The sequence below is a fragment of the Rhinolophus sinicus genome, chromosome 16 (genome assembly GCF_057876585.1).
Source record: "Rhinolophus sinicus isolate RSI-liver-muscle chromosome 16, RSI-T2T, whole genome shotgun sequence".
NCBI classification, from domain to species: Eukaryota; Metazoa; Chordata; class Mammalia; order Chiroptera; family Rhinolophidae; genus Rhinolophus; species Rhinolophus sinicus.
This window is the reverse complement of record NC_142516.1, coordinates 86,778,051-86,800,934: the sequence shown is the minus strand read 5'-3', so window position 1 is coordinate 86,800,934 and position 22,884 is coordinate 86,778,051.

The window sequence follows — 22,884 nt, the reverse complement described above, 5'->3', positions numbered from 1 at the left end:
CATCCCCGAGGCACAAGGATGGTTCAACATACGCAAATCCATCAATGTGATACATCACATAAACAAAATAAAGGACAAAAATCATATGATTATATCAATTGATGCAGAAAAAACATTTGACAAGATACAACATCCATTTATGATTAAAACACTTAATAAAATGGGTATAGAAGGAAAATACCTTAACATAATAAAGGCCATATATGACAAGCCCTCGGCTAATCTCATAATTAATGGAGAAAAACTGAAGCCCTTTGCTCTACATTCAGGAACACGACAGGGATGTCCCCTATCACCTCTGCTTTTCAACATAGTGTTGGAAGTCCTTGCCAGAGCAATCAGACAAGAGAAAGAAATAAAAGGCATCCAAATTGGGAATGAAGAAGTTAAATTATCACTCTTTGCAGATGACATGATGCTATATATAGAAAACCCTAAAGACTCCACCAAAAAGCTATTAGAAAAAATCAACAAATACAGTAAAGTTGCCGGCTACAAAATCAACGCACAAAAGTCCATTGCCTTCCTATATACTAACAATGAAATCTCAGAAAAAGAAATCCAAAAAACAATTCCTTTTGCAATTGCAGCAAAAAGAATAAAATACCTAGGAATAAACTTAACCAAGGATGTGAAAGACCTATATGCTGAAAACTATAAGACATTTTTGAAAGAAATTGAAGAAGACACAAAGAAATGGAAAGACATTCCGTGCTCATGGATTGGAAGAATCAACATAATTAAAATGGCCATATTACCCAAAGCAGTATACAGATTCAATGCAATCCCCATCAAAATCCCAATGGAATATTTTAAAGAAATAGAACAAAAAATCATCAGATTTGTTTGGAACCACAAAAGACCCCGAATAGCCAAAGCAATCTTAAAAAAAAAGAACCATAATGGAGGTATCACACTTCCTGACTTCTGCTTGTACTACAGGGCTACAATAATCAAAACAGCATGGTATTGGCAGAAAAACAGACACATTGACCAATGGAATAGAATTGAGAACCCAGAAATAAAAGCACATAAATATGGACAGATAATTTTTGACAAAGAAGCTAAAAACATACAATGGAGCAAAGACAGCCTCTTCAATAAATGGTGCTGGGAGAATTGGATAGCCACGTGCAAAAGAATGAAACTGGACTGCTGTTTGTCACCATGTACCAAAGTTAATTCAAAATGGATCAAAGACTTAAGCATAAGTCCTGACACAATACACTGCATAGAAGAAAACATAGGTACTAAACTTATGGACCTTGGGTTCAAAGAGCATTTTATGAGCTTGACTCCAAAGGCAATAGAAGTAAAAGCTAAAATAAACGAATGGGACTATATGAAACTTAAAAGCTTCTGCACAGCAAAAGAAACCATTGACAAAATAAAGAGGCCACCAACTGAATGGGAGAAGATTTTTGCAAACAGTGCCTCCGATAAGGGGCTAGTATCCAGAATATACAAGGAACTCACGCAACTCAACAACAAAAAAACAAACAACCCAATTGAAAAATGGGCAGAGGACTTGAAGAGACATTTCTCCAAAGAGGACATACAAATGGCAAATAGACATATGAAAAAATGCTCAACATCACTAATCATCAGAGAAATGCAAATCAAAACCACAATGAGATATCACCTCACCCCAGTCAGAATGGCGATCATCAACAAGACAAATAGTAACAAATGTTGGAGAGGCTGTGGAGAAAAAGGAACCCTCATACACTGTTGGTGGGAATGCAGACTGGTGCAGCCGTTATGGAAGGCAGTGTGGAGGTTCCTCAAAAAATTACGAATAGAATTGCCATATGACCTAGCAATCCCTCTCCTGGTTATCTACCCAAAAAATCTAAAAACATTTAGAGATAAAGACACGTGTGCTCCAATGTTCATTGCAGCTTTGTTTACGGTGGCCAAGACATGGAAACAACCAAAATGTCCTTCGATAGATGAATGGATGAAGAAGTTGTGGTATATATACACAATGGAGTACTATTCGGCGGTAAGAAAAGATGATATAGGAACATTTGTGACAACATGGATGGATCTTGAGAGAGTAATGCTGAGCGAAATAAGTCAGACAGAAAAAGCAGAGAACCATGTGATTTCACTGATATGTGGTATATAAACCAAAAACAACAAAAGAACAAGACAAACAAATGAGAAACAGAAACTCATATACACAGACAATAGTTTAGTGGTTGCCAGAGGGTAAGGGGGTGGGGGGTTGGGGGTGGGAGATGAGGGTAAGGGGGATCGAATATATGGTGATGGAAGGAGAACTGACTCTGGGTGATGAACATACAATTGGATTTATAGATGATGTAATACAGAATTGTACACCTGAAATCTATGTAATTTTACTAACAATTGTCACCCCAATAAATTTAATAAAATAAAATTTAAAAAAAAAGGAATAGAAAACAAAAAGACAATAGAATAAATTAATGTGACAAAGAGCTGGTTCTTTGAAAAGATTAACAAAATTGACAAACCCTTGGCTAGGCTCACTGGGATAAAAAGAGAGAAGACGCTAATTAACAAAATCAGAAATGAAAAAGGGGAAGTTATCACGGATGCCAGAGAAATACAAAGGATCATCCAAGAATACTATGAAGGACTATATGCCACCAAATTCAACAACCTAGAAGAAATGGACAAGTTCTTAGAAATATATAGCCTTCCAAGGCTGAACCATGAAGAACTGGAAAATCTAAACAGACTGATCACCAGTAACGAAATTGAATCAGTCATCCAAAACCTTCCCAAAAGCAAAAGTCCAGGACCAGATGACTTCACTAGTGAATTCTACCAAATCTTAAAAGAGGATCTAATACCAATCTTGCTCAAAGTCTTCCAAAATTGAACAAGAGACAGTACTCCCTAACTCATTTTATGCACCAACATTACCCTGATACCAAAACTTGGCTGGGAACAACACAAAGAAAGAGAACTAAAGACCAATATCTGTGATGAGTATGGGTGCAAAAATCCTAAACAAAATTCTAGCAAACCGAATGCAACAATGCATTAAAAAGATTATTAATCACGACCAAGTGGGGTTCATCCCCGGGGCACAAGGATGGTTCAACATACGCAAATCCATCAATGTGGTACATCACATAAACAAAATAAAGGACAAAAGTCATATGATTATATCAATTGATGCAGAAAAAGCATTTGACAAGATACAACATCCATTTATGATCAAAACACTTAATAAAATAGGTATAGAAGGAAAATACCTTAACATAATAAAGGCCATATATGACAAACCCTCAGCTAATCTCATAATTAATGGTGAAAAACTGAAGCCCCTTGCTCTATGTTCAGGAACACGATGGGGCTGTCCCCTATCACCTCTGCTTTTCAACATAGTGTTGGAAGTCGTTGCCAGAGCAATCAGGCAAGAGAAAGAAATAAAAGGCATCGAAATTGGGAGTTAAGAAGTTCAATTATCATTCTTTGCAGGTGACATGATGCTATACATAGAAAACCCTAATATCTCCACCAAAAAGCTATTGGAAACAATCAACGAATCCATGTATTTGTGGTTTTTCGTGCTTTATTTTTGCAGTTGGCATCCAATTTCAAAGCCTTGTAATCAGAGAATATGCTTGGTATGATTTCAAACTTCTTAAATTTGCTGAGGCTGATTTCATGTCGAAACATATGGTCTATCCTTGAGAATATTCCATGTACGCTAGAAAATAATGTATAGTCTGATGTTTTAGGATGAAGTCTTCTATATATGTCAATTATGTCCATTTCATCTAATGTGTCATTTAGGGCTGCTATTTCGTTATTTATTTTCTGTTTGGATGATCTATCCATAGCTGTCAATGATGCATTTAAGTCCCCTAGTATAATTGTGTTTTGGTCAATTTCTCCCTTTAGTTCTGTTAGTAGTTGCTTGGTATATTTCTTGCTCCCTGATTGGGGGCATAAATATTGATCACTGTTATGTCTTCTTGTTGTATAGTCCCCTTTACCACTATGAAATGTCCATCTTTGTCTCTTGTTATCTTTTTCACCCTGAAGTCTGTTTCATATGATATCATTATGACTACACCAAATTTTCTCTGGGTACCATTTGCTTGGAGTGTCAATTTCTACCCTTTCACTTTGAGTCTACGTTGTCCTTGTAGCTGAGATGTGTCTCTTGGAGACAGCATATGGTTGGGTTTAGTTTTTTGATCCAATCTGCTGTTCTGTGCCTTTTTATTGGTGAGTTCAGTCCATTTACACTTAGGGTGATTATTGGTATGTGAGGATTTCCTGTCATTCTATCTTTAGTTTTCTAGCAAGCCTGTGTCTCCATTGTTTCTTTGCCATTTTGTTGTTGTCTATTATTTCTGTGTGGTGGTGTTCTATGATGTTTCCTTCTGTTTCTTCTTTTATTACAGTACTTATTTCAGTTCTGGATTTTTTTTTTTAAGTGGTTAGACTTAAGTTTATGTAAAAGAAATTTTGATATTTGGAGTATTCCATTTTCTTCAGCACACTTACTTTCTCCATTCCCATATTCTGATTCAGGCCTTTACTCTCCCCCTTTTTAGGTTTTGGTTGCCACAAATTGTCCCTGTTTATTATGGTCGAATAGCCTCCTTTATTATTTCTTGCAGTGCAGGTCGTGTATTAGAAAATTCCCTCAGCTTCTGTATGTCTGGAAAGGTCTTTATTTCTCCTTCATATCTAAAGGATATCTTTGCTGGATATATTATTCTTGGCTCATAATTTCTCTCTTTCAATCGTTTGAATATTTGGTTCCACTCCCTCCTGCCTTGTAGAGTTTCTGCTGAAAGATCTGATGATAATATAATGGCCTTTCCTTTGTAGGTTTCCGTCTTCTTTTCACTGGCTCTCTTTAGGATTCTTTCTTTGTCATTGATTTTAGACAGCTTCAATACAATGTGCCTTGGAGAAGGCCTGTTGGGGTTGAGGCAATTAGGAGTTCTATTTGCTTCTTGGATTCGAGGATCCAGTTGTGTCCACAAGTTTGGGAAGTTCTCATCCACAATTTGTTTGAATATATTCTCCGTTCCCTTCTCTCTTTCTTCTCCTTCTCGTATACCCATTATTCTTATATTGCTCTTTCTGATGTTGTCAGAAAGTTCTTGTAGAGTCCTTTCGTTTCTTTTAAGTCTCAAGTCTCTTTCTTCTTCCATCTGTGTAATTTCCAGGTTTCTATCTTCGATATCACTGATTCTTTCTTCCATCTGGTCACCTCTACTACCTAAGCTGGTTATTTCATTCTTAATTTCTTCTATTGAGTTCTTAATCTCCAGAAATTCTATTTGGTTCTTTTTTAACATTTCAATCTCTCGTAAAATGTTCATGTTGTCCTTTGATTGTGTTTCTGAGTTCATTAAACTGCCTTTCTGTGTTTTCTTGCATCTCGTTTTTTTTTTTTTTTTTTTTTTTTTTTTTTTTTTCAGAACTGCAATCTTGAATTCTCTGTCATTTAAATCACATATTTCCATATCTTTAAGTTCCTATTCTTGAGACTTTTCACTTTCTTTCTTAGCTGTCTTGTTGCCTTGGTTATTCATGGCAATTACTGATTTATTATTTCTCTTCCTAGACATCTACAGGAGTGGCTTCTGAAACAGATTGATAGGAAGAGGTCTTTCTTTTGTTTTCCAGTATTTGTTGGTAGAGTGTTTTATTTTCTTTCCGACTGCAGCCTTTTTATCTCTCTCACACAGTAGTGCTATATTTTCTCTGCACTATTCCAGCTTCTCACACAATGGGGGGGATTCCCTGGGAGACGGGCTTCTCCTATGTTAACAGGTCACCTGGGTCACAGGGCGCAGTGTCCGTGTGGGTATGCGTAGAGCTTTTGAAGTTCCAAAGCTCTTCCTGTACCAGATTCAGAGCCCATATGTTTCAGCAGTTCTGTTTACTTCTGCAGGGATCTGCCCAGATGGGTGGGGCTAGGGGTAGGGTGAGTTGTGAGAGGCGGCCCAGAGCAATGGCAGCGACCACCACCACATCAGTCCTGCGTCCACAGCTCCCCACCTTTGCCGGAACTAGTTGGGCTGTGAATCTGTGTCTGTGTTCCACAGTTCTCAGAACAGCAAATATTCTGTTCTTTTGATCTGACACTGCTACTGCTAGACTTCTAGCACTGGGCAGGTGTGGGGGGGGCGAGCTCTGGGAGAGTAGAAAGAGGCGGCTAGTCTCAGTGACTAAGGCTTCCGTTCTCTGCTTGGCTGTGAAGGCTCAAACCACCGCTCTCAGCCTTCTTCCCTCAGTCTTTTCTCCGAGGTCGCTGCTAGGAGCGTTGGGTTCAGCCATGTTATATGCTGCCCCCTCAGCCCTGTGGGACATAAAGCGAGCCCTAGCAGTCCGAGTTCTTCCGTCTCCCGCAGCTGCGGTAGTTCATGGATGCAGTAAGCTCGAAGCACTGAGCTAGGTTTGCATCCTGTGCCCGCAAAGTTCCGTCTCTGCACTTCTCCCTTCCCTCCTCCCCGGCTCGTGCGATTCGCCCACCATTAGGTGAATTCAGTAGTGGGCCTCTTCCTCTTGCCTGTCTGCTGTGCAGGGAGTCCTTTGTGGAGTTGTTGTTCGATTAGTTGTAAATTCCAGGGGAGCTTACAGAGGCGCAACTCACACTGCCATTTTGATGACGTCTATCACAATAAACAGATTTAATGCAATCCCCATCAAAATCCTAATGGCATTTTTTATAGAAATAGAACCAAAAAAAAAACATCGCATTTGTTTGGAACCACAAAAGACCCCGAATAGCCAAAACAATCTTAAGAAAAAAAGAACAATACTGGAGGTATCACACTCCCTGACTTTAGCTTGTACTACAGGGCTGCAATAATCAAAACAGCATAGTATTGGCAGAAAAACATACACATAGACCAAAGGAATAGAATTGAGAACCCAGAAGTAAAACCACATAAATATGGACAGACAGTTTTTGACAAAGAAGCCAAAAACATACAATGGAGGAAAGACAGCCTCCATGGTGCTGGGAGAATTGGATAGCCATGGGCAAAAGAATGAAATTGGACTGCTATCTCTCACCACGTACCAAAATTAATTCAAAATGGATCTAAGACTTAAGCATAAGACCTGACACAATAAACTGCATAGAAGAAAACATAGGTACTAAACTTATGGACCTTGAGTTCAATGAGCATTTTATGAATTTGACACCAAAGGCAAGGGAAGTTAAAGCTAAAATAAATGAATGGTACTATATGAAACTTAAAAGCTTCTGCACAGCAAAAGAAACCATCGACAAAACAAAGAGGCAACCAAGTGAATGGGAGAAGATTTTTGCAAACAGTGCCTCCGATATGGGGCTAATATCCAAAACATACAAGGAACTCATACAACTCAACAACAAAAAAAACCAAACAACCCAATTGAAAAATGGGCAGACGACCTGAAGAGACATTTCTCCTAAGAGGACATACAAATGGCAAATAGACATAGGAAAAAATGCTCAACATCACTAATCATCAGAGAAATGCAAATCAAAACCACAATGAGATATCACCTCACCCCAGTCAGAATGGCTATCATCAACAAGACAAATAGTAACAAGTGTTGGAGAGGCTGTGGAGAAAAAGGAACCCTCATACACTGTTGGTGGGAATGCAGACTGGACAGCCGCTATGGAAGGCAGTGTGGAGATTCCTCAAAAAATTACGAATAGAATTGCCATATGACCCAGCAATCCCTATCCTGGGTATCTACCCAAAAAATCTGAAAACATTTATACATAAAGACAATGTGCATTGCAGCTTTGTTTACGGTAGCCAAGACATGGAAACAACCAAAATATCCTTCGATAGATGAATGGATAAAGAAGTTGTGGTATATATACACAATGGAATACTATTCAGCGGTAAGAAAAGATGATATAGGAAAATTTGTGACAACATGGAAGGATCTTGAGAGTGTAATGCTGAGCGAAACAAGTCAGACAGAAAAAGCAGAGAACCATGTGATTTCACTGATATATGGTATATAAACCAAAAACAACAAAAGAACAAGACAAACAAATGAGAAACAGAAACTGATAGACACAGACAATAGTTTAGTGGTTGCCAGAGGGTAAGGGGGGTGGGGGGTGGGAGATGAGGGTAAGGGGGATCAAATATATGGTGATGGAAGGAGAACTGACTGTGGGTGGTGAACACACAATGGGATTTATAGATGATGTAATACATAATTGTACACCTGAAATCTTTGCAATTTTACTAACAATTGTCACCCCAATAAATTTAATAAAAAAAACACACACAATGAGATATCACCTCATCCCAGTCAGAATGGCTATCATCGACATGACAAATAGTAACAAGTGTTGGAGAGGCTGTGGAGAAAAAGGAACCCTCATACACTGTTGCTGGGAATGCAGATTGGTGCAACCATTATGGAAGGCTGTGTGGCGGTTCCTCAGAAAATTACGAATAGAATTATCATATGACCCAGCAATCCCTATCCTGGGTATCTACCCAAAAAATCTGAAAACATTTATACATAAAGACAATGTGCATTGCATCTTTGTTTACGGTAGCCAAGACATGGAAACAACCAAAATGTCCTTCGATAGATGAATGGATAAAGAAGTTGTGGTATATATACACAATGGAATACTATTCAGTGGTAAGAAAAGATGATATAGGACCATTTGTGACAACATGGATGGATCTTGAGAGTATAATGCTAAGCAAAATAAGTCAGACAGAAAAAGCAGAGAAACATACGATTTCACTGATATGTGGTATATGAACCAAAACAACAAAAGAACAAGACAAATGAGAAACAAAAACTCATAGACACAGACAATAGCTTGGTGGCTACCAGAGGGTAAGGGGGGGCACGGGATGGTAGATGAGGGTAAAAGGGATCAAATATATGGTGATGGAAGGAGAACTGACTGAGGGTGGTGAATACACAATGGGATTTATAGATGATGTAATATAGAATTGTATACCTGAAATCTATGTAACTTTACTAATAATTTTAACACCAATAGTCTTTAATTAAAAATAAAAGAGTTTGAGACTCTGATATCTTTTAGGAAAGGAGACTATGTGTCTCTTCTGTATCTCCTTCCTGCTGAGAGGGGGTACTTCCTGCTGAAAGGAGGAAGAAGGTGTTGTCTCTGCCTTTTTGGCAAATGGGAATCAAAAGCTTCAAGCAATAGTGTTGAGAAGAGACTGGTATAAATTTGTGGGTTTTATTTCTGGAGGAACAGGTTGGAATTTTTGGAGAACCACCATTTTTAAGTGGAACTGCTATAACCTGGAGAAGAAGAAAAAACTGGACAAGTCGCTTAAAAAGACATGGGCTGAATAGTACTAGAAGCAGTATACAAACTACTAAATGCCCTAGTAAGGGTAAAAAAAAAAAAAAAAAGTGATGAAAGGTAGAATGTCTTTTACCACCTGCCAGATGGATTCAGCTGTTGGACTTACCTTTGCAAAATTATGAAGCCATTTCTCCTGATTGTATAGTTTTGAATATCTTCTTCTACTTGACTGATGATATTTATATACATGTAGCAAGTCTTGAAATAACCCCTCATACACCTACTAGTTCAACTATCAGATAGCCAAGATTTAACCGGCTGTCGAGGTCAATGTTCATGAGTAAATCAACTGAGTGTTGCAGGTGTTAAAGGGCATCTCCTGTGGTTCATGATAGGGTAGCCATACGGTCTGTTAGATTTTATAAAGTATCCTTATGATAGGCAAATCCACCCCAGGGGGCTGCTAGAGCAATGGTACCCCAATACCAGCCAGAATAAGTCCTATGGCCCATTTGGCTTGGGAGTGAGTGATGTGAATATTGACTGATATATCCTATCGACCCTGACTGTAAGGTACATTGACATTTAAACTGAGAGTTTCAATATAAGGGTAGGCTAAAGCTATGAGAGGTTGGTGATAGAACCCACTGGGAGACCCATTTTTGGGCAGTGTGTAGTTGGGAGGACCACAGAGGAGTAAGTATCCTGAGGGAGCACAAGCTCAGCGTGGGGAACAGGAGTCAAGCCATGAGCTAGACTTAGACCCCAAGGGGTTCTGTGAGGCACTGAGGAGATGAGAGGCCACCCCGAGCTCCCGGTCCTCAGACCCCTCGGTTGTCTTCCTTGTCTTAGGAGGTAAGTAGTAGAGTCACCAAAATACCTTTTCAAACCCTTGTCAACATACACATCGGTTCTGGTGGCCCTGGCTTAATTCCTTGACTGAGGGATGGTTGACTGGGCATCAAAAGATAGTATTTGGAGTGTAGTTGCTTACTGGGGGTGTCAAGTGTTTTGGGGTAAATATAAGAGTTATTGGTATTGTGAATAGTGCTGCAATAAACATAAAGGTGCGTAATATTTTTCAAATTAGTGTTTTGGATTTCTCTGAATAGATACCTAAGAGTGAAATTGCTGGATCATAAGGTAGTTCCATTTCCAGTTTTTATATATGATGTCAGAGGGGTAGTAGATTGGGGGAGGCAGGTTATCACTTTGTGAGGGGTATAAATGTCTAACTGTCACATTGTGTTTTACACCTGAAACTAATAAAAAGATTAAAAATAAAGAGTTATTGGTAGACTAGTAACTACTCTTTCTGTAAAACCATGATTTTACATGGACATGCCAAGGAAGTGCAGTTAAGTATACCTTCTGAGGCAGAGCTTTCCTCTCCTCAGACCCTAGGATGGGCCTTTTCCCACCCCCCTAAAGCAATGGAATAATGTGCATCTTACCAGATGCTTCCTCTCTTTCCCCCAAGCTATAGAATTATGCACACTTTACCACATGCTTGCCAAGGAAAGGCCCTTTGTTCTCACTCTCCCCTTTGTAATCTGGAGAGGTGAGACCCTGGATCTCATCTTTGTCCCTTTCCCTTTAAGTGTCCCCTTCAAAATGGCTGTTAGTCTGAACTCTTGGATGGACCCTGTATCTTCTTGCTGGTTTGTAGCCCTCCCACCTTTGATTATCTGTCCATATTTTGGAGAAGATTCTATTCATAATGACCTTAAGAGCCTATCTCTGGAGGGACTGCTCAAATTGGTCAGTCTGATCTTTTAGGAGGTAATAGAGAGATCGCTCCTTGCTATTGATATCAGTCTTAGTCCAATTACAAGACCACACGGGTCTGAACTCCGAGGAGTCAAACTGGCCCTGGAGAGAAGGCCAAGATAGGCAGTGGCACAAAAAGCAGAAACCAAGACCGAGTGTGTTGGACCTTGGGCAGAGGTATTTCTGCTAGTGCCAGTCAATGGGGTCCAGATTCCAAATAGTGGGAATTGCACAAACACAACATGAAAACCAACTGGAGGAGCAGAAAGAGTGGGCTTTAGGCTAGTTGGAGACATAAGTCTAAATTACCTGGCTCCCAGAGTCACCAGAGGAGTTTGTGGAAGTAGAGAACACTCTTTTGCTAGGACAGAAGAAAGGTTCATCCTGGAGGATGGATAATAGCCTAAGGGAAGTTAAGTGAGCACAGAGTTCCCCAAAGTCATTTCTATCATTCATTTTGGGCTGTACTCGGACAGAGTATGAGACAGAGAGAGAGAGAGAGAGAGAGAGAGAGAGAGAGAGAGAGAGAGAGAGAGAGAGAGAGAGAGAGAGAGCCACCAACCAGACACCAAAAAAAGAGTGAGAGAGAGCTTTGATTTTTGTTATAGAGGCAAGGCAGGAAGCAAATAGGGGACACCCAATCATAGAAGTGAGGGGCAGAGATAAAGTGGAAGGTACCAACTCCCAGGAGGCTGTATTATTCCTATCATTGGGGAATTGCCATGGGGAGTGTGGTAATGAATGCTTGTGGAACTATGTACTTCAATGCAAGCATATTTTCCTCAGAGTGGTGGGGTACCTATTACCTCTATTCCCCAATCTGTGACCAATTTATCCAATCATGGGAGATTTCTAATGGCAGAAACTCAAGAAGCATTTAGGTGTGAGACCCACGCCAGCCATGCAGCTAAGGCCTGCCTGGAGTGTTTCAGGAAGAAGGTGGAGAAAGAGGGTGAAGGGAGCAGTCTCTGAAAAGAAAGCGAACTGTGAAGGTAGCTTGCAGCTTTCCTAAGGGAGGAAGGACAGCCAAGAGCCGAATGCTGAGAGAGTAGAGAGAGACTTAGACAGAAACAAAGAGACAGAGAGACAGAGAGAGGCCGCCTAGTGGCTGCACCAGGAAAATGCTGTGGGGAGTTGACTTGGATGCTTGTGAACCATGTGCCTGCGTGGTGGGAGGATCATAGTCTTCCACCCAGCGGGAACTAAATCTGGTGTCCCAGACCGTGACCAGGTTATCCTATCATAGGACAATTCTTTAAGGTACTGGACACCCTAAAGTCTTTTAAAGGTTCATTCTGAGCCCACCAAATTGGGAGGGAGAGTGTGGCTCGGCCATAGAAAGGAGTTATGGAAATAAGAAAAGTAAAAAAGAACTCTTGATTTTAGGGATTTGAGTCATGATACCAAAAAGATGCTATGAGAAATGACGTTTTCCTCAATTCTTATCTTCTTGAAGGAAAGAATTCAGTAAAGAGACAGAGTTTGTGTAGCATAGGACAGTAAGAAGTTTATTAGTAAAAACGAGTACATTCCGAGACATGAAGTGTGTTGACCAAAGTGAAGAAAGCAGCCTGTCCTTACATTGTGTGATAGTTTTTACCTCTCTGGGTAGAATTGTCTCCCCCTCTCCCTCTCTGTTATTTTCCCCTCTCTCTGCTGATGTGTTTTATTCTCCCTGTTTGTTCCCAATGCTGTTTCTCAGAGTGTAAGTTTGAAACTGTCAATTCCCCGTGATTTACTTAAGAAGACCATTAAAAGTGAGCAAAACTGTGATGTACAGCCCTGCGAAGCAAGATGCACATTCTGAAATGCCGACTAACTCCCCTCTCTGTCCGGCATTTTTCCATTTTCTAATGACATATCTTCTTAATATAGGGGCATGTTTGAGCTTGTTATCATCTAATAATTCATTAGGAAAGCCTGCTAAGGGTGGGGGATGGGGGCGCTAACCGTCTTGTTCTCAATACCCTGCTGAGCAAGGAGTTGATGCCTGCCTTTGTTTTCAATATCTTGCAGAGCAGGATATCTGTGACCCAAGAAGAAGTAGCGGAAAAAGACCTCCTAATCTGGCATAGTTCCCTTATTTTCCTGCTCATTTCTACCATTTTATCTATCCTATAACTATCACTCTTAATCTTAAGTATTGGGAGACTATGAACTTCATAATCTCAAATTCAAGTTTTCCGAAATTCGATTTTTCTTTTGAAAATGTTCATTTTTATATTGGAAAAAGTATACTGTAATTTTCCTGGAATTGACAGTCTCACTTTGTTGATTTTTGAGGAAAATATTTCTGTCTCACAATATATTTAATATGAATCCAATAGATGAAAGACTATATGTGGAAGAGAAAGCTCTAAAAGTTTCAGACTAAAATGTACAGTTAGCATCCTTTGTCAACCAATCTGTTAAACAACCTGTTACATTTTAAGTACTCATACAGTATTTGTTCTCTATGCTGCTGTAACAAGTTACCGCACACTTAATTGTTTTAAACAACATCAATGTTTTATCTTATACTTCCATAGGTCAAAAGTGGTAGTAGCTGGTGCCGATTTCTTAAAGCACATTTTCTCATCAGATTCAGTCTTAGTTCCCAAAGTGACAGCAGTGTGGTGTTTGCTTGTCCCACAATGGAGACTTCTTCCCTCAGGAGGCCACTGGGTTTTTTAATTCCACCCTCTACCATCACACAGGTGGGCAGGAGTGGGCGAGGCCAAAATGTTTTGTACTGTCCCACTACCTTGAAAATGGAGGGAATAGGCGCCTCCTACTCTTTCAACCCCTGAATGGGGAGCAGGGGTTGGGGAAGTTTGGCTGCCTCAATTTCACCTCTTGGTTTGGCAGCCAGATCAGTTTGTCCTCCCTCTTTTTTTCTTTTTTTTTAAATTTTATTTTATTAAATTTATTGGGGTGACAATTGTTAGTAAAATTACATAGATTTCAGGTGTACAATTCTGTATTACATCATCTATAAATCCCATTGTGTGTTCATCACCCAGAATCAGTTCTCCTTCCATCACCATATATTCGATCCCCCTTACCCTCATCTCCCACCCCCCACCCCCCGCCCCCCTTACCCTCTGGCAACCACTAAACTATTGTCTGTGTCTATGAGTTTCTGTTTCTCATTTGTTTGTCTTGTCTTTTGTTGTTTTTGGTTTATATACCACATATCAGTGAAATCACATGGTTCTCTGCTTTTTCTGTCTGACTTATTTCGCTCAGCATTACTCTCTCAAGATCCATCCATGTTGTCAGAAATGTTCCTATATCATCTTTTCTTACCGCCGAATAGTATTCCATTGTGTATATATACCACAACTTCTTTATCCATTCATCTATCGAAGGACATTTTGGTTGTTTCCATGTCTTGGCCACCGTAAACAAAGCTGCAATGAACATTGGAGCACACGTGTCTTTATCTCTAAATGTTTTCAGATTTTTTGGGTAGATACCCAGGAGAGGGATTGCTGGGTCATATGGCAATTCTATTCGTAATTCTTTGAGAAACTCCACACTGCCTTCCATAACGGCTGTACAAGTCTGCATTCCCACCAACAGTGTATGAGGGTTCCTTTTTCTCCACAGCCTCTCCAACATTTGTTATTATTTGTCTTGTTGATGATAGCCATTCTGAATGGGGTGAGGTGATATCTCATTGTGGTTTTGATTTGCATTTCTCTGATGATTAGTGATGTTGAGCATTTTTTCATATGTCTATTTGCCATTTGTATGTCCTCTTTGGAGAAATGTCTCTTCAAGTCCTCTGCCCATTTTTCAATTGGGTTGTTTGTTTTTTTGTTGTTGAGTTGCATGAGTTCCTTGTATATTCTGGATACTACCCCTTATCGGAGGCACTGTTTGCAAAAATCTTCTCCCATTTAGTTGGTGGCCTCTTTATTTTGTCAATGGTTTCTTTTGCTGTGCAGAAGCTTTTAAGTTTCATATAGTCCCATTCGTTTATTTTAGCTTTTACTTCCATTGCCTTTGGAGTCAAGTTCATAAAATGCTCTTTGAACCCAAGGTCCATAATTTAGTACCTATGTTTTCTTCTATGCAGTTTATTGTGTCAGATCTTATGCTTAAGTTTTTGATCCATTTTGAATTAACTTTGGTACATGGTGACAAATAGCAGTCCAGTTTCATTCTTTTGCACGTGGCTATCCAATTCTCCCAGCACCATTTATTGAAGAGGCTGTCTTTGCTCCATTGTATGTTTTTAGCTTCTTTGTCAAAAATTATCTGTCCATATTTATGTGGTTTTATTTCTGGGTTCTCAATTCTATTCCATTGGTCTATGTGTCTGTTTTTCTGCCAATACCATGCTGTTTTGATTTTGTAGCCCTGTAGTACAAGCCAAAGTCCGGAAGTGTGATACCTCCATTATAGTTCTTTTTCCTTAAGATTGTTTTGGCGATTCGGGTTTTTTTTTTTTTTTTTTTTTTTTTTTTTTTTTTATTAATTAGTTTCAGGTGCACAAGACAAAGCAAAACTTAGACATTTATCATTTATATCCCTCACACTGTGTGAACCCCCCTCCCCCCATCCACTATCCCTCTGTACGTTCCCAAAACCTCTCACCTTCCCCTTATCCCCACCCCCCCGCCCCTCTAGCAACCCTCTGTTTTTCCCTCCATGTTTCCAAAACTGTTTCTGATTAGTTCATTCACTTATTCTTTTCTTTAGATTCCGCATATAAGTGAGATCATATGGTATTTGTCTTTCTCTTTCTGACTTATTTCACTTAACATAATGTTCTCTAGGTCCATCCATGTTGTTGCAAATGGTAAGATTTCTTTCTTCTTTATGGCTGCGTAATACTCCATTGTATAAATGTACCACAGTTTCTTAATCCAGTCATCTACTGATGGGCATTTCGGTTGTTTCCAGGTCTTGGCTATTGTATATAGTGCTGCAATAAACATAGGAGTGCATAAAGATTTTTGAATTGGATTTTTGGATTTCTCCGGATAGATACCTAGGAGTGGGATTGCTGGATCATAAGGTAGTTCCATTTTCAGATTTTTGAGATATCTCCAAACTGTTTTCCATAGTGGCTGCACCAATCTGCATTCCCACCAACAGTGCACCAGCGTTCCCTTTTCTCCGCATCCACGCCAGCACTTGTTGTTTGTTGATTTATTGATGATAGCCATCCTGACTGGGGTGAGGTGGTATCTCATTGTGGTTTTTATTTGCATTTCTCTAATGGTTAGTGAGGTTGAACATTTCTTCATATGTCTGTTTGCCATCTGTGTGTCCTTTTTAGAAAAATGTCTCTTCATGTCCTCTGCCCATTTTTTAATTGGGTTGTTTGTTTTTTTGGAGTTGAGTTGAGTGAGTTTTTTATAAATTTGTGATATTAACCCCTTATCAGATATATCCTTGGCAAATATCTTTTCCCAATCAGTAGGATCCCTTTTTGTTTTATTGATGGTTTCCTTTGCTGTGAAAAAGCTTTTTAGTTTGATGTAATCCCACATGTTTATTTTTCCTCTTACTTCCCTCGCGCGAGGGGATATATCAGTAAAAATCTTACTCCGGGTAATGTCTGTGAAGTTTCTTCCTATATTTTCTTCTAGGAATTTTATGGTTTCAGATCTTACATTTAAATCTTTAAGCCATTTTGAATTTATTTTTGTATGTGGTGTAAGGGGGTGATCCAGCTTCATCTTTTTGCATGTGTCTGTCCAAGTTTCCCAGCACCATTTATTGAATAGACTGTCTTTACCCCACCGTACATTCTTGCTTCCATTGTCATAGATTAAGTGGCCATATAGGCATGGATTTATTTCTGGACTCTCTATTCTGTTCCATTGATCTATGGGTCTGTTTTTATGCCAGTACCATGCTGTTTTGATTACTGTAGCCTTGTAGTATAATTTGAAGTCAGGTATTGTTATACCTCCCACTTTGTTCTTATTTCTCAAGATTGTTGAAGATATCCGGGGTCTTTTGTTATCCCATATAAATTTTAGGATTATATGTTCTATTTCTGTGAAAAATGTCGTTGGTAGTTTGATAGGAATTGCGTTGAATATATATATTGCCTTAGGCAGTATGGACATTTTAACTATATTAATTCTTCCTATCCATGAACATGGTATGTGTTTCCATCTATTTGTATCTTCTTTCATTTCTTTCTTCAGTGTCTTATAATTTTCTGAGTACAGATCTTTTACTTCTTTGGTTAAATTTATTCCCAGGTATTTTATAGTCTTTGGAGCAATTGTAAACGGAATTGCTTTTTTAATTTCTCCTTCTGATGTTTTATTATTGGTATATACAAATGCAACCGATTTCTGAATATTAATTTTGTATCCTGCTACTTTACTAAATTCATCTATCAGCTCTAATAGTTTCTTGGTGGAGTCTTTAGGGTTCTCTAAATATAGTATCATATCATCTGCATATAATGACAGTTTTACTTCCTCCTTACCGATTTGGATGCCTTTTATTTCTTTTTCTTGTCTGATTGCTGTGGCTAGAACTTCCAGCACTATGTTGAATAGAAGTGGAGAAAGTGGGCAGCCTTGCCTTGTTCCTGATTTTAAGGGGAATGGTTTTAGTTTTTCCCCATTGAGTATGATGTTAGCTGTGGGTCTATCATATATGGCCTTTATTATGTTGAGATATGATCCCTCTATTCCCACTTTCTTAAGGGTTTTTATCATGAATGGCTGCTGAATTTTATCAAATGCTTTTTCTGCGTCAATTGATATGATCATATGATTTTTATTTTTCATTTTGTTAATGTGGTGTATCACATTAATTGATTTGCGGATTTGAACCACCCTTGCATACCAGGGATGAATCCCACTTGATCATGGTGTATAATCTTTTTAATATATTGCTGAATTCTGTTTGCTAGTATTTTGTTGAGGATTTTTGCATCTATGTTCATTAGCGATATCGGCCTGTAGTTTTCTTTTTTTGTGGTGTCTTTGTCTGATTTTGGGATCAGGGTGATAGTGGCTTCGTAAAAAGTGTTTGGGAGTCTTCCCTCCCTCTGGATTTTTTGGAAGAGTTTGAGGAGAATAGGTGACAATTCTTTTTGGAACGCTCTGTAAAATTCACCTGTAAAGCCATCTGGTCCAGGGCTTTTGTTTGTTGGGAGATTGTTGATTACTGATTCAATTTCCTTGGTGGTAATCAGTCTATTCAGGTTTTCTGTCTCCTCTTGAGTTAGCCTTGGGAGGTTGTATGCATCTAGGAAATTGTCCATTTCTTCCAGGTTGTCAAATTTGTTGGCATACAGTTGCTCATAGTAATTTCTTAGGATTTTTTGTATCTCTGCGGTGTCTGTTGTCACTTCTCCTCTTTCATTACTGATTTTATTAATTTGGGTCCTCTCTCTCTTTTTTTTAATGAGTCTGGCTAAAGGTTTGTCAATTTTGTTTATCTTCTCTAAGAACCAACTCTTGGATTCATTGATCTTTTGTATTGTTTTTCTGCTTTCTATTTCATTTATTTCCGCTCTGATCTTTATTATCTCCTTCCTTGTACTCCCTTTGGGCTTATTTTGTTGTTCTTTTTCCAGATCCCTTAAGTGTGAAGATAAACTGTTGATTAGTGATGTTTCTTGTTTCTTTAGGTAGGCCTGCAGTGCTATGAACTTCCCTCTTAGGACTGCTTTCGCTGCATCCCATAGATTTTGGGTCGTTGTATTTTCATTTTCGTTTGTCTCGAGATATCTTTTGATTTCTTCCTTGATCTCCTGTTTGACCCATTCATTGTTTAGTAACATATTATTCAGCCTCCATGAATTTGTGTGTCTTCCAGTCTTTTTCCTGTAGTTCATTTCTAATTTCATAGCACTGTGGTCAGAGAAGACAATTGGTATGATTTCAATTTTCTTAAATTTATCCAGACTTGCTTTGTGGCCTAACATATGGTCTATCTTGGAGAATGTTCCATGTGCGCTTGAGAAGAACGTGTATTCTGCAGCATTGGGGTGGAATGCTCTGAAAATATCGGTTAAATCCAAGTGGTCCAATGTGTCATTTAAGGCTGTTGTTTCCGTATTGATTTTCTGTCTGGAAGACCTGTCCCTTGTTGTCAGAGGTGTGTTGAAGTCCCCTACTATGATAGTGTTACTGTTGATCTCCATCTTTATGTCAGTCAATATCTGTTTTATATATTTAGGTGCTCCTATGTTGGGTGCATAGATGTTTACTAGGGTTATATCCTCTTGTCGAATTGATCCCTTTATTATTATATAGTGTCCATCTTTGTCTTTTAATATTTTCTTCATTTTAAAGTCTATTTTGTCAGAGATAAGTATTGCAACTCCAGCTTTTTTCTCATTTCCATTTGCATGGAATATCTTACTCCAACCCTTCACTTTTAGCCTGTGTGTGTCTTTTGATCTGAGGTGAGTCTCTTGTATACAGCATATACAAGGGTCTTGCTTTCTTATCCATTCAGCCACCCTATGTCTCTTGATTGGAGCATTTAAACCATTTACATTTAAAGTGATTATTGATAAGTACATAGTTATTGCCATTTTTAAATTTGTGGATAAATTGTTTTCGTCTTTCTTCTATTTACAGAAGTCCTTTTAGTATTTCTTGCAATGCTGGCTTGGTGGTAATGAATTCCTTTAGCTTATTCTTTTCTGTGAAGCTCTTTATCTTCCCGTCAATTTTAAATGATAGCCTTGCTGGGTAAAGCAACCTAGGTTGTAGGCCTTTGTTTTCCATCACTTTGAGTATCTCCTGCCACTCCCTCCTGGCCTTCAATGTTTCTGCAGAAAAGTCATTTGATAGTCTTATGGGAGTTCCCTTGTATGTAACCCTCTGTCTTTCTCTTGCTGCTTTTAGGATTCTCTCTTTGTCTTTAATCTTTGCCATTTTAGCTATAATGTGTCTTGGAGTGGACCTGTTTGGGTTTATCCTGGTTGGAACTCTCTGCACTTCCTGGACTTGTATGTTGGTTTCCTTCATCAGGTTAGGGAAATTTTCAGACATTATTACTTCAAATATGTTCTCAATCCCTTGTTTCTTCTCTTCACCTTCTGGTATTCCTATGATGCGCATGTTGTTGCGCTTGATGTTATCCCATAGGTCTCTTAAACTATCTTCATTGTTTTTTATTCTTTTTTCTTTCTGTTGTTCTGTTTGGGTGATCTCTGCTAACTTGTCTTCTAAGTCGCTGATTCGATCCTCTGCTTCATCTAACCTGCTGTTAATTCCTTCAAGTGAGTTCTTTATTTCGGTAACTGTGTTCTTTAGTTCTAACTGGTTGTTCGTTATGATTTCTACATCCTTCTTGATGTCCTCTCTAAGTTCCTTAAACATTCTTATCATCAGTATTCTGAACTCTGTCTCTGACAGTTTGGTTACCTCTGCTTCATTTAGTTCCATTTCTGAAGGTTTCTTCTGTTCTTTTATTTGGGATATGTTTCTTTGTTTCCTCATTCTGGCTGACTCTCTGTGTTTGCTTCGATGTATTAGATAGGTGCCCTGGAGTTCTTAGTTCTTGCTGGATTAGTATATAATAAATGTCCTTTATATTTGACTTGCACTACTTCGTTCTTCTCCCCTGCGTGTGCTCTAAAAGTGACTCTTGTGTTGTGTATATTGTCCTGTTAAAGAAGATCCTTAATTGCTTTTCGCTTGTGAGTAGGTGGAATTAACTCCTAGGCTGACTAGTTGTGAGACTTGGCTTTGCCCACGCAGGGTATTCTGCTGCGTGAGGATTGACCCCTTAGATGTGGTTTGCCCTTTGGCCTCTATGTGCCTGTAAAGAATCCCCTCTGAGTGTGTCACTTGTAGGTCAAATCCGGTAGTACTCTGGCTTGGCCTGGAGTTGGCCGCTGGGTATGTTGAATCTTGTGCCTCTTAAGCTGGGCACTGGTAGGGCAATTACAGAACAAAGCAAATCACCAAGCACAACAATAACAACAAGGAAAAAGTCAAATACATTCACATGTAAAAAAAACAATCGACAACCCCCACTCGACATAGGCAAAGATGTCAGAAATATAAAGACAAATCAAAACAGAACAAGAAAAAAAACAGCGCCAGTTGTGGCTTAAGCCCACCAAGTAATCTCCAGGTTGTTCTCAGCTATAGCACAGAGTCCCCACTCGACACAGGCAAAGATGTCAAAAATATAAAGACAAATCAAAACAGAACAAAACAAGCAAACAAACAAACAAACAAACAAAAACCACAGCGCCAGTTGTGGCTTAAGCCCACCAAGTGATCTCCAGGTTGTTCTCTGCTATAGCATAGAGTCCCCACTCGACACAGGCAAAGATGTCAAAAATATAAGGACAAATCAGCACAGAACAAAAAACAAACAAACAAACAAAAAACAAACAAACAAAAAACAAACAAACAAACAAACAAAAAACACAGCGCCAGTTGTGGCTTAAGCCCACCAAGTAATCTCCAAGTTGCTCTCTGCTGTAGCACAGAATCCCCACTCGACACAGGCAAAGATGTCAAAAATATAAAGACAAATCAACACAGAACAAAAACAAACAAACAAACAAAAAACAAACAAACAAAAAACAAACAAACAAACAAAAAACACAGCGCCAGTTGTGGCTTAAGCCCACCAAGTAATCTCCAAGTTGTTCTCTGCTGTAGCACAGAATCCCCAATCGACACAGGCAAAGATGTCAAAAATATAAAGACAAATCAACACAGAACAAAAACAAACAAACAAACAAAAAACAAACAAACAAACAAAAAACACAGCGCCAGTTGTGGCTTAAGCCTACCAAGTAATCTCCAAGTTGTTCTCTGCTGTAGCACAGAATCCCCACTCGACACAGGCAAAGATGTCAAAAATATAAAGACAAATCAAAACAGAAAGAAAAGAAAAAAAAAAAAAAAAAAGACAGCGCCAGTTGTGGCTTAAGCCCACCAAGTAATCCCCTGCGTATTGTGCAGGTAGAGCCGGTCACCTGATGCCCAGAGTGACTCTGAGGCTGCAGCTTTAGATGCGTGGGGCTGAGGGGTCTGGACAGTAGGTTTTACAAAGTCAGTGCAGTTTCTGCCCTTGCCGGCACATATGCACACCGAGAATAGCACCACCAGCCCTGTGTGTCCAGCTCTCCTGAGTCTTAGGGCACCTCTTCCCTGTGTGTGTGCGTGGCCGGCAGGGAATTCCTCAGCTGCTGAAAGCTGAGTGCTGTATATGCCACTTACTGCTGATCCCTGGGAGTGCCTCCGCCGATGTAATTGCCACGCCCTAGGCAGGCCAGAAAGGGTGGGGGCTGGGGATGGAAAGAGGGGTCTTCTCTTTCCCAGCCCAGCTGTGTCACACCCCACCCACAGGCCAGAAACGGTGGTATCTGGGGGTGGATGAGTCTTCTGTCTCCTAGTCCAGGGCAAACCACACTCTTCTCAGCCTCTTCCCTGGACCAAAGCCAGCGGCCAGTCTTCCCTTAGCCCAAACCCCAAGGCTCCTCTGTAATCTGACACTGCTCTTCAGATCAGGAGCCAGTTTAAGTCTCTGGAAGGGTGGGGGTAGGATTGGAAGAGCGGGGGGAGGGGCCCAGGTATGGAGTTTAATAGTCTCAAATGCTAGATATCCTCCCTCTGCGGGAGGGAGAGGTCTGCTGTGGGACGCAAAGTAGAGTCCGGCACTTGGCTTTTGTGTTCTCTCTTTTGTCCTGGGAACCCCTGCGTCTCTGCAGCTGGGGATGTGTTTGCCCGCTCTAGGCTGGCTAGAAAGGGTGGGGGCTGGGGATGGAAGGAGGGGTCTTCTCTTTCCCAGCCCCGCTGTCTTAACACTCTTCCCGCAGGCCAGAAAAGGTGGTGGCTGGGGGCGGAAGATTCCCAGCTCCTAGCCTCCTCCCTGGGCCCGCC